The 5,000-nt window shown below is 47.1% G+C and overlaps 26 non-coding genes across 26 annotated transcripts in view; all 26 read left to right on the forward strand.

The window, feature by feature from the left end:
* Positions 1 to 87, forward strand: part of LOC148985656 (5S ribosomal RNA) — a 119-nt gene extending 32 nt beyond the window's left edge. Inside the window, exon 1 of the ribosomal RNA XR_016161346.1 lies at positions 1 to 87. This exon is cut by the window's left edge and continues 32 nt beyond it. This is a non-coding gene — a ribosomal RNA (5S ribosomal RNA).
* Positions 88 to 150: 63 nt separating this feature from the next.
* Positions 151 to 269, forward strand: LOC148985657 (5S ribosomal RNA). Its single transcript, XR_016166119.1, has one exon. It is a non-coding gene; the product is annotated as a 5S ribosomal RNA (ribosomal RNA).
* A 63-nt stretch (positions 270 to 332) lies between these two features.
* LOC148985658 (5S ribosomal RNA) lies at positions 333 to 451 on the forward strand. The gene has a single exon (XR_016161106.1). It is a non-coding gene; the product is annotated as a 5S ribosomal RNA (ribosomal RNA).
* Positions 452 to 514: 63 nt separating this feature from the next.
* LOC148985659 (5S ribosomal RNA) lies at positions 515 to 633 on the forward strand. The gene has a single exon (XR_016166120.1). It is a non-coding gene; the product is annotated as a 5S ribosomal RNA (ribosomal RNA).
* A 63-nt stretch (positions 634 to 696) lies between these two features.
* On the forward strand, positions 697 to 815 carry LOC148985660 (5S ribosomal RNA). Its single transcript, XR_016166121.1, has one exon. It is a non-coding gene; the product is annotated as a 5S ribosomal RNA (ribosomal RNA).
* Positions 816 to 878: 63 nt separating this feature from the next.
* On the forward strand, positions 879 to 997 carry LOC148985661 (5S ribosomal RNA). The gene has a single exon (XR_016166122.1). It is a non-coding gene; the product is annotated as a 5S ribosomal RNA (ribosomal RNA).
* A 63-nt stretch (positions 998 to 1,060) lies between these two features.
* Positions 1,061 to 1,179, forward strand: LOC148985662 (5S ribosomal RNA). The gene has a single exon (XR_016166124.1). It is a non-coding gene; the product is annotated as a 5S ribosomal RNA (ribosomal RNA).
* A 63-nt stretch (positions 1,180 to 1,242) lies between these two features.
* Positions 1,243 to 1,361, forward strand: LOC148985663 (5S ribosomal RNA). The gene has a single exon (XR_016166125.1). It is a non-coding gene; the product is annotated as a 5S ribosomal RNA (ribosomal RNA).
* A 170-nt stretch (positions 1,362 to 1,531) lies between these two features.
* On the forward strand, positions 1,532 to 1,650 carry LOC148985664 (5S ribosomal RNA). The gene has a single exon (XR_016166126.1). It is a non-coding gene; the product is annotated as a 5S ribosomal RNA (ribosomal RNA).
* A 63-nt stretch (positions 1,651 to 1,713) lies between these two features.
* LOC148985665 (5S ribosomal RNA) lies at positions 1,714 to 1,832 on the forward strand. The gene has a single exon (XR_016166127.1). It is a non-coding gene; the product is annotated as a 5S ribosomal RNA (ribosomal RNA).
* A 63-nt stretch (positions 1,833 to 1,895) lies between these two features.
* On the forward strand, positions 1,896 to 2,014 carry LOC148985666 (5S ribosomal RNA). The gene has a single exon (XR_016166128.1). It is a non-coding gene; the product is annotated as a 5S ribosomal RNA (ribosomal RNA).
* Positions 2,015 to 2,077: 63 nt separating this feature from the next.
* Positions 2,078 to 2,196, forward strand: LOC148985667 (5S ribosomal RNA). Its single transcript, XR_016166129.1, has one exon. It is a non-coding gene; the product is annotated as a 5S ribosomal RNA (ribosomal RNA).
* A 63-nt stretch (positions 2,197 to 2,259) lies between these two features.
* LOC148985668 (5S ribosomal RNA) lies at positions 2,260 to 2,378 on the forward strand. Its single transcript, XR_016166130.1, has one exon. It is a non-coding gene; the product is annotated as a 5S ribosomal RNA (ribosomal RNA).
* Positions 2,379 to 2,549: 171 nt separating this feature from the next.
* Positions 2,550 to 2,668, forward strand: LOC148985669 (5S ribosomal RNA). Its single transcript, XR_016166131.1, has one exon. It is a non-coding gene; the product is annotated as a 5S ribosomal RNA (ribosomal RNA).
* Positions 2,669 to 2,731: 63 nt separating this feature from the next.
* Positions 2,732 to 2,850, forward strand: LOC148985670 (5S ribosomal RNA). The gene has a single exon (XR_016166132.1). It is a non-coding gene; the product is annotated as a 5S ribosomal RNA (ribosomal RNA).
* Positions 2,851 to 2,913: 63 nt separating this feature from the next.
* Positions 2,914 to 3,032, forward strand: LOC148985671 (5S ribosomal RNA). The gene has a single exon (XR_016166133.1). It is a non-coding gene; the product is annotated as a 5S ribosomal RNA (ribosomal RNA).
* A 63-nt stretch (positions 3,033 to 3,095) lies between these two features.
* LOC148985672 (5S ribosomal RNA) lies at positions 3,096 to 3,214 on the forward strand. Its single transcript, XR_016160580.1, has one exon. It is a non-coding gene; the product is annotated as a 5S ribosomal RNA (ribosomal RNA).
* Positions 3,215 to 3,277: 63 nt separating this feature from the next.
* LOC148985673 (5S ribosomal RNA) lies at positions 3,278 to 3,396 on the forward strand. Its single transcript, XR_016166135.1, has one exon. It is a non-coding gene; the product is annotated as a 5S ribosomal RNA (ribosomal RNA).
* A 63-nt stretch (positions 3,397 to 3,459) lies between these two features.
* Positions 3,460 to 3,578, forward strand: LOC148985674 (5S ribosomal RNA). The gene has a single exon (XR_016166136.1). It is a non-coding gene; the product is annotated as a 5S ribosomal RNA (ribosomal RNA).
* Positions 3,579 to 3,641: 63 nt separating this feature from the next.
* On the forward strand, positions 3,642 to 3,760 carry LOC148985675 (5S ribosomal RNA). The gene has a single exon (XR_016166137.1). It is a non-coding gene; the product is annotated as a 5S ribosomal RNA (ribosomal RNA).
* A 63-nt stretch (positions 3,761 to 3,823) lies between these two features.
* Positions 3,824 to 3,942, forward strand: LOC148985676 (5S ribosomal RNA). The gene has a single exon (XR_016166138.1). It is a non-coding gene; the product is annotated as a 5S ribosomal RNA (ribosomal RNA).
* A 63-nt stretch (positions 3,943 to 4,005) lies between these two features.
* Positions 4,006 to 4,124, forward strand: LOC148985677 (5S ribosomal RNA). Its single transcript, XR_016160581.1, has one exon. It is a non-coding gene; the product is annotated as a 5S ribosomal RNA (ribosomal RNA).
* A 63-nt stretch (positions 4,125 to 4,187) lies between these two features.
* LOC148985678 (5S ribosomal RNA) lies at positions 4,188 to 4,306 on the forward strand. Its single transcript, XR_016166139.1, has one exon. It is a non-coding gene; the product is annotated as a 5S ribosomal RNA (ribosomal RNA).
* Positions 4,307 to 4,369: 63 nt separating this feature from the next.
* On the forward strand, positions 4,370 to 4,488 carry LOC148985679 (5S ribosomal RNA). Its single transcript, XR_016166140.1, has one exon. It is a non-coding gene; the product is annotated as a 5S ribosomal RNA (ribosomal RNA).
* A 170-nt stretch (positions 4,489 to 4,658) lies between these two features.
* On the forward strand, positions 4,659 to 4,777 carry LOC148985680 (5S ribosomal RNA). The gene has a single exon (XR_016166141.1). It is a non-coding gene; the product is annotated as a 5S ribosomal RNA (ribosomal RNA).
* Positions 4,778 to 4,840: 63 nt separating this feature from the next.
* Positions 4,841 to 4,959, forward strand: LOC148985681 (5S ribosomal RNA). Its single transcript, XR_016166142.1, has one exon. It is a non-coding gene; the product is annotated as a 5S ribosomal RNA (ribosomal RNA).
* Positions 4,960 to 5,000: the final 41 nt, after the last annotated feature.

Below are 5,000 nucleotides of genomic sequence, written 5' to 3' on the forward strand. Positions count from 1 at the left end.
ACTCGTCTGATCTCGGAAGCTAAGCAGGGTCGGGCCTGGTTAGTACTTGGATGGGAGACCGCCTGTGAATACCAGGTGCTGTAAGCTTTATATAGTTTACTACCCTAATGTTCTAACCATTCAAATAGCCCAATTTTGGCAGCAGATTTCGCTTACGGCCATACCACCTTGAGAACGCCCGAACTCGTCTGATCTCGGAAGCTAAGCAGGGTCGGGCCTGGTTAGTACTTGGATGGGAGACCGCCTGGGAATACCAGGTGCTGTAAGCTTTATATAGTTTACTACCCTAATGTTCTAACCATTCAAATAGCCCAATTTTGGCAGCAGATTTCGCTTACGGCCATACCACCTTGAGAACGCCCGAACTCGTCTGGTCTCGGAAGCTAAGCAGGGTCGGGCCTGGTTAGTACTTGGATGGGAGACCGCCTGGGAATACCAGGTGCTGTAAGCTTTATATAGTTTACTACCCTAATGTTCTAACCATTCAAATAGCCCAATTTTGGCAGCAGATTTCGCTTACGGCCATACCACCTTGAGAACGCCCGAACTCGTCTGATCTCGGAAGCTAAGCAGGGTCGGGCCTGGTTAGTACTTGGATGGGAGACCGCCTGGGAATACCAGGTGCTGTAAGCTTTATATAGTTTACTACCCTAATGTTTTAACTATTCAAATAGCCCAATTTTGGCAGCAGATTTCGCTTACGGCCATACCACCTTGAGAACGCCCGAACTCGTCTGATCTCGGAAGCTAAGCAGGGTCGGGCCTGGTTAGTACTTGGATGGGAGACCGCCTGGGAATACCAGGTGCTGTAAGCTTTATATAGTTTACTACCCTAATGTTCTAACCATTCAAATAGCCCAATTTTGGCAGCAGATTTCGCTTACGGCCATACCACCTTGAGAACGCCCGAACTCGTCTGATCTCGGAAGCTAAGCAGGGTCGGGCCTGGTTAGTACTTGGATGGGAGACCGCCTGGGAATACCAGGTGCTGTAAGCTTTATATAGTTTACTACCCTAATGTTTTAACTATTCAAATAGCCCAATTTTGGCAGCAGATTTCGCTTACGGCCATACCACCTTGAGAACGCCCGAACTCGTCTGATCTCGGAAGCTAAGCAGGGTCGGGCCTGGTTAGTACTTGGATGGGAGACCGCCTGGGAATACCAGGTGCTGTAAGCTTTATATAGTTTACTACCCTAATGTTCTAACCATTCAAATAGCCCAATTTTGGCAGCAGATTTCGCTTACGGCCATACCACCTTGAGAACGCCCGAACTCGTCTGATCTCGGAAGCTAAGCAGGGTCGGGCCTGGTTAGTACTTGGATGGGAGACCGCCTGGGAATACCAGGTGCTGTAAGCTTTATTGTTTAAAAAAAAAAAAAAAAAAAAGAGTCAATGAAATGTTTCAAAAATCCTAAATTGTCTTTTTTCCCCTCAAAATTCCTGAAATAGTCTCTCAGTTTCTTCAGAAAGCCTGAAAGAGTCTCTTTTTTTTCTTCTTCAAATAGCCCAATTTTGGCTGCAGATTTCGCTTACGGCCATACCACCTTGAGAACGCCCGAACTCGTCTGATCTCGGAAGCTAAGCAGGGTCGGGCCTGGTTAGTACTTGGATGGGAGACCGCCTGGGAATACCAGGTGCTGTAAGCTTTATGTAGTTTACTACCCTAATGTTCTAACCATTCAAATAGCCCAATTTTGGCAGCAGATTTCGCTTACGGCCATACCACCTTGAGAACGCCCGAACTCGTCTGATCTCGGAAGCTAAGCAGGGTCGGGCCTGGTTAGTACTTGGATGGGAGACCGCCTGGGAATACCAGGTGCTGTAAGCTTTATATAGTTTACTACCCTAATGTTCTAACCATTCAAATAGCCCAATTTTGGCAGCAGATTTCGCTTACGGCCATACCACCTTGAGAACGCCCGAACTCGTCTGATCTCGGAAGCTAAGCAGGGTCGGGCCTGGTTAGTACTTGGATGGGAGACCGCCTGGGAATACCAGGTGCTGTAAGCTTTATATAGTTTACTACCCTAATGTTTTAACTATTCAAATAGCCCAATTTTGGCAGCAGATTTCGCTTACGGCCATACCACCTTGAGAACGCCCGAACTCGTCTGATCTCGGAAGCTAAGCAGGGTCGGGCCTGGTTAGTACTTGGATGGGAGACCGCCTGGGAATACCAGGTGCTGTAAGCTTTATATAGTTTACTACCCTAATGTTCTAACCATTCAAATAGCCCAATTTTGGCAGCAGATTTCGCTTACGGCCATACCACCTTGAGAACGCCCGAACTCGTCTGATCTCGGAAGCTAAGCAGGGTCGGGCCTGGTTAGTACTTGGATGGGAGACCGCCTGGGAATACCAGGTGCTGTAAGCTTTATTGTTTAAAAAAAAAAAAAAAAAAAAAGAGTCAATGAAATGTTTCAAAAATCCTAAATTGTCTTTTTTCCCCTCAAAATTCCTGAAATAGTCTCTCAGTTTCTTCAGAAAGCCTGAAAGAGTCTCTTTTTTTTCTTCTTCAAATAGCCCAATTTTGGCTGCAGATTTCGCTTACGGCCATACCACCTTGAGAACGCCCGAACTCGTCTGATCTCGGAAGCTAAGCAGGGTCGGGCCTGGTTAGTACTTGGATGGGAGACCGCCTGGGAATACCAGGTGCTGTAAGCTTTATGTAGTTTACTACCCTAATGTTCTAACCATTCAAATAGCCCAATTTTGGCAGCAGATTTCGCTTACGGCCATACCACCTTGAGAACGCCCGAACTCGTCTGATCTCGGAAGCTAAGCAGGGTCGGGCCTGGTTAGTACTTGGATGGGAGACCGCCTGGGAATACCAGGTGCTGTAAGCTTTATATAGTTTACTACCCTAATGTTCTAACCATTCAAATAGCCCAATTTTGGCAGCAGATTTCGCTTACGGCCATACCACCTTGAGAACGCCCGAACTCGTCTGATCTCGGAAGCTAAGCAGGGTCGGGCCTGGTTAGTACTTGGATGGGAGACCGCCTGGGAATACCAGGTGCTGTAAGCTTTATATAGTTTACTACCCTAATGTTTTAACTATTCAAATAGCCCAATTTTGGCAGCAGATTTCGCTTACGGCCATACCACCTTGAGAACGCCCGAACTCGTTAGATCTCGGAAGCTAAGCAGGGTCGGGCCTGGTTAGTACTTGGATGGGAGACCGCCTGGGAATACCAGGTGCTGTAAGCTTTATATAGTTTACTACCCTAATGTTCTAACCATTCAAATAGCCCAATTTTGGCAGCAGATTTCGCTTACGGCCATACCACCTTGAGAACGCCCGAACTCGTCTGATCTCGGAAGCTAAGCAGGGTCGGGCCTGGTTAGTACTTGGATGGGAGACCGCCTGGGAATACCAGGTGCTGTAAGCTTTATATAGTTTACTACCCTAATGTTTTAACTATTCAAATAGCCCAATTTTGGCAGCAGATTTCGCTTACGGCCATACCACCTTGAGAACGCCCGAACTCGTCTGATCTCGGAAGCTAAGCAGGGTCGGGCCTGGTTAGTACTTGGATGGGAGACCGCCTGGGAATACCAGGTGCTGTAAGCTTTATGTAGTTTACTACCCTAATGTTCTAACCATTCAAATAGCCCAATTTTGGCAGCAGATTTCGCTTACGGCCATACCACCTTGAGAACGCCCGAACTCGTCTGATCTCGGAAGCTAAGCAGGGTCGGGCCTGGTTAGTACTTGGATGGGAGACCGCCTGGGAATACCAGGTGCTGTAAGCTTTATATAGTTTACTACCCTAATGTTCTAACCATTCAAATAGCCCAATTTTGGCAGCAGATTTCGCTTACGGCCATACCACCTTGAGAACGCCCGAACTCGTCTGATCTCGGAAGCTAAGCAGGGTCGGGCCTGGTTAGTACTTGGATGGGAGACCGCCTGGGAATACCAGGTGCTGTAAGCTTTATATAGTTTACTACCCTAATGTTTTAACTATTCAAATAGCCCAATTTTGGCAGCAGATTTCGCTTACGGCCATACCACCTTGAGAACGCCCGAACTCGTTAGATCTCGGAAGCTAAGCAGGGTCGGGCCTGGTTAGTACTTGGATGGGAGACCGCCTGGGAATACCAGGTGCTGTAAGCTTTATATAGTTTACTACCCTAATGTTCTAACCATTCAAATAGCCCAATTTTGGCAGCAGATTTCGCTTACGGCCATACCACCTTGAGAACGCCCGAACTCGTCTGATCTCGGAAGCTAAGCAGGGTCGGGCCTGGTTAGTACTTGGATGGGAGACCGCCTGGGAATACCAGGTGCTGTAAGCTTTATATAGTTTACTACCCTAATGTTTTAACTATTCAAATAGCCCAATTTTGGCAGCAGATTTCGCTTACGGCCATACCACCTTGAGAACGCCCGAACTCGTCTGATCTCGGAAGCTAAGCAGGGTCGGGCCTGGTTAGTACTTGGATGGGAGACCGCCTGGGAATACCAGGTGCTGTAAGCTTTATTGTTTAAAAAAAAAAAAAAAAAAAAGAGTCAATGAAATGTTTCAAAAATCCTAAATTGTCTTTTTTCCCCTCAAAATTCCTGAAATAGTCTCTCAGTTTCTTCAGAAAGCCTGAAAGAGTCTCTTTTTTTTCTTCTTCAAATAGCCCAATTTTGGCTGCAGATTTCGCTTACGGCCATACCACCTTGAGAACGCCCGAACTCGTCTGATCTCGGAAGCTAAGCAGGGTCGGGCCTGGTTAGTACTTGGATGGGAGACCGCCTGGGAATACCAGGTGCTGTAAGCTTTATGTAGTTTACTACCCTAATGTTCTAACCATTCAAATAGCCCAATTTTGGCAGCAGATTTCGCTTACGGCCATACCACCTTGAGAACGCCCGAACTCGTCTGATCTCGGAAGCTAAGCAGGGTCGGGCCTGGTTAGTACTTGGATGGGAGACCGCCTGGGAATACCAGGTGCTGTAAGCTTTATATAGTTTACTACCCTAATGTTCTAACCATTCAAATAG

This window comes from Pimephales promelas, chromosome 3, assembly GCF_988280905.1.
Source record: "Pimephales promelas chromosome 3, fPimPro1.hap1.1, whole genome shotgun sequence".
Classification (NCBI taxonomy): domain Eukaryota; kingdom Metazoa; phylum Chordata; class Actinopteri; order Cypriniformes; family Leuciscidae; genus Pimephales; species Pimephales promelas.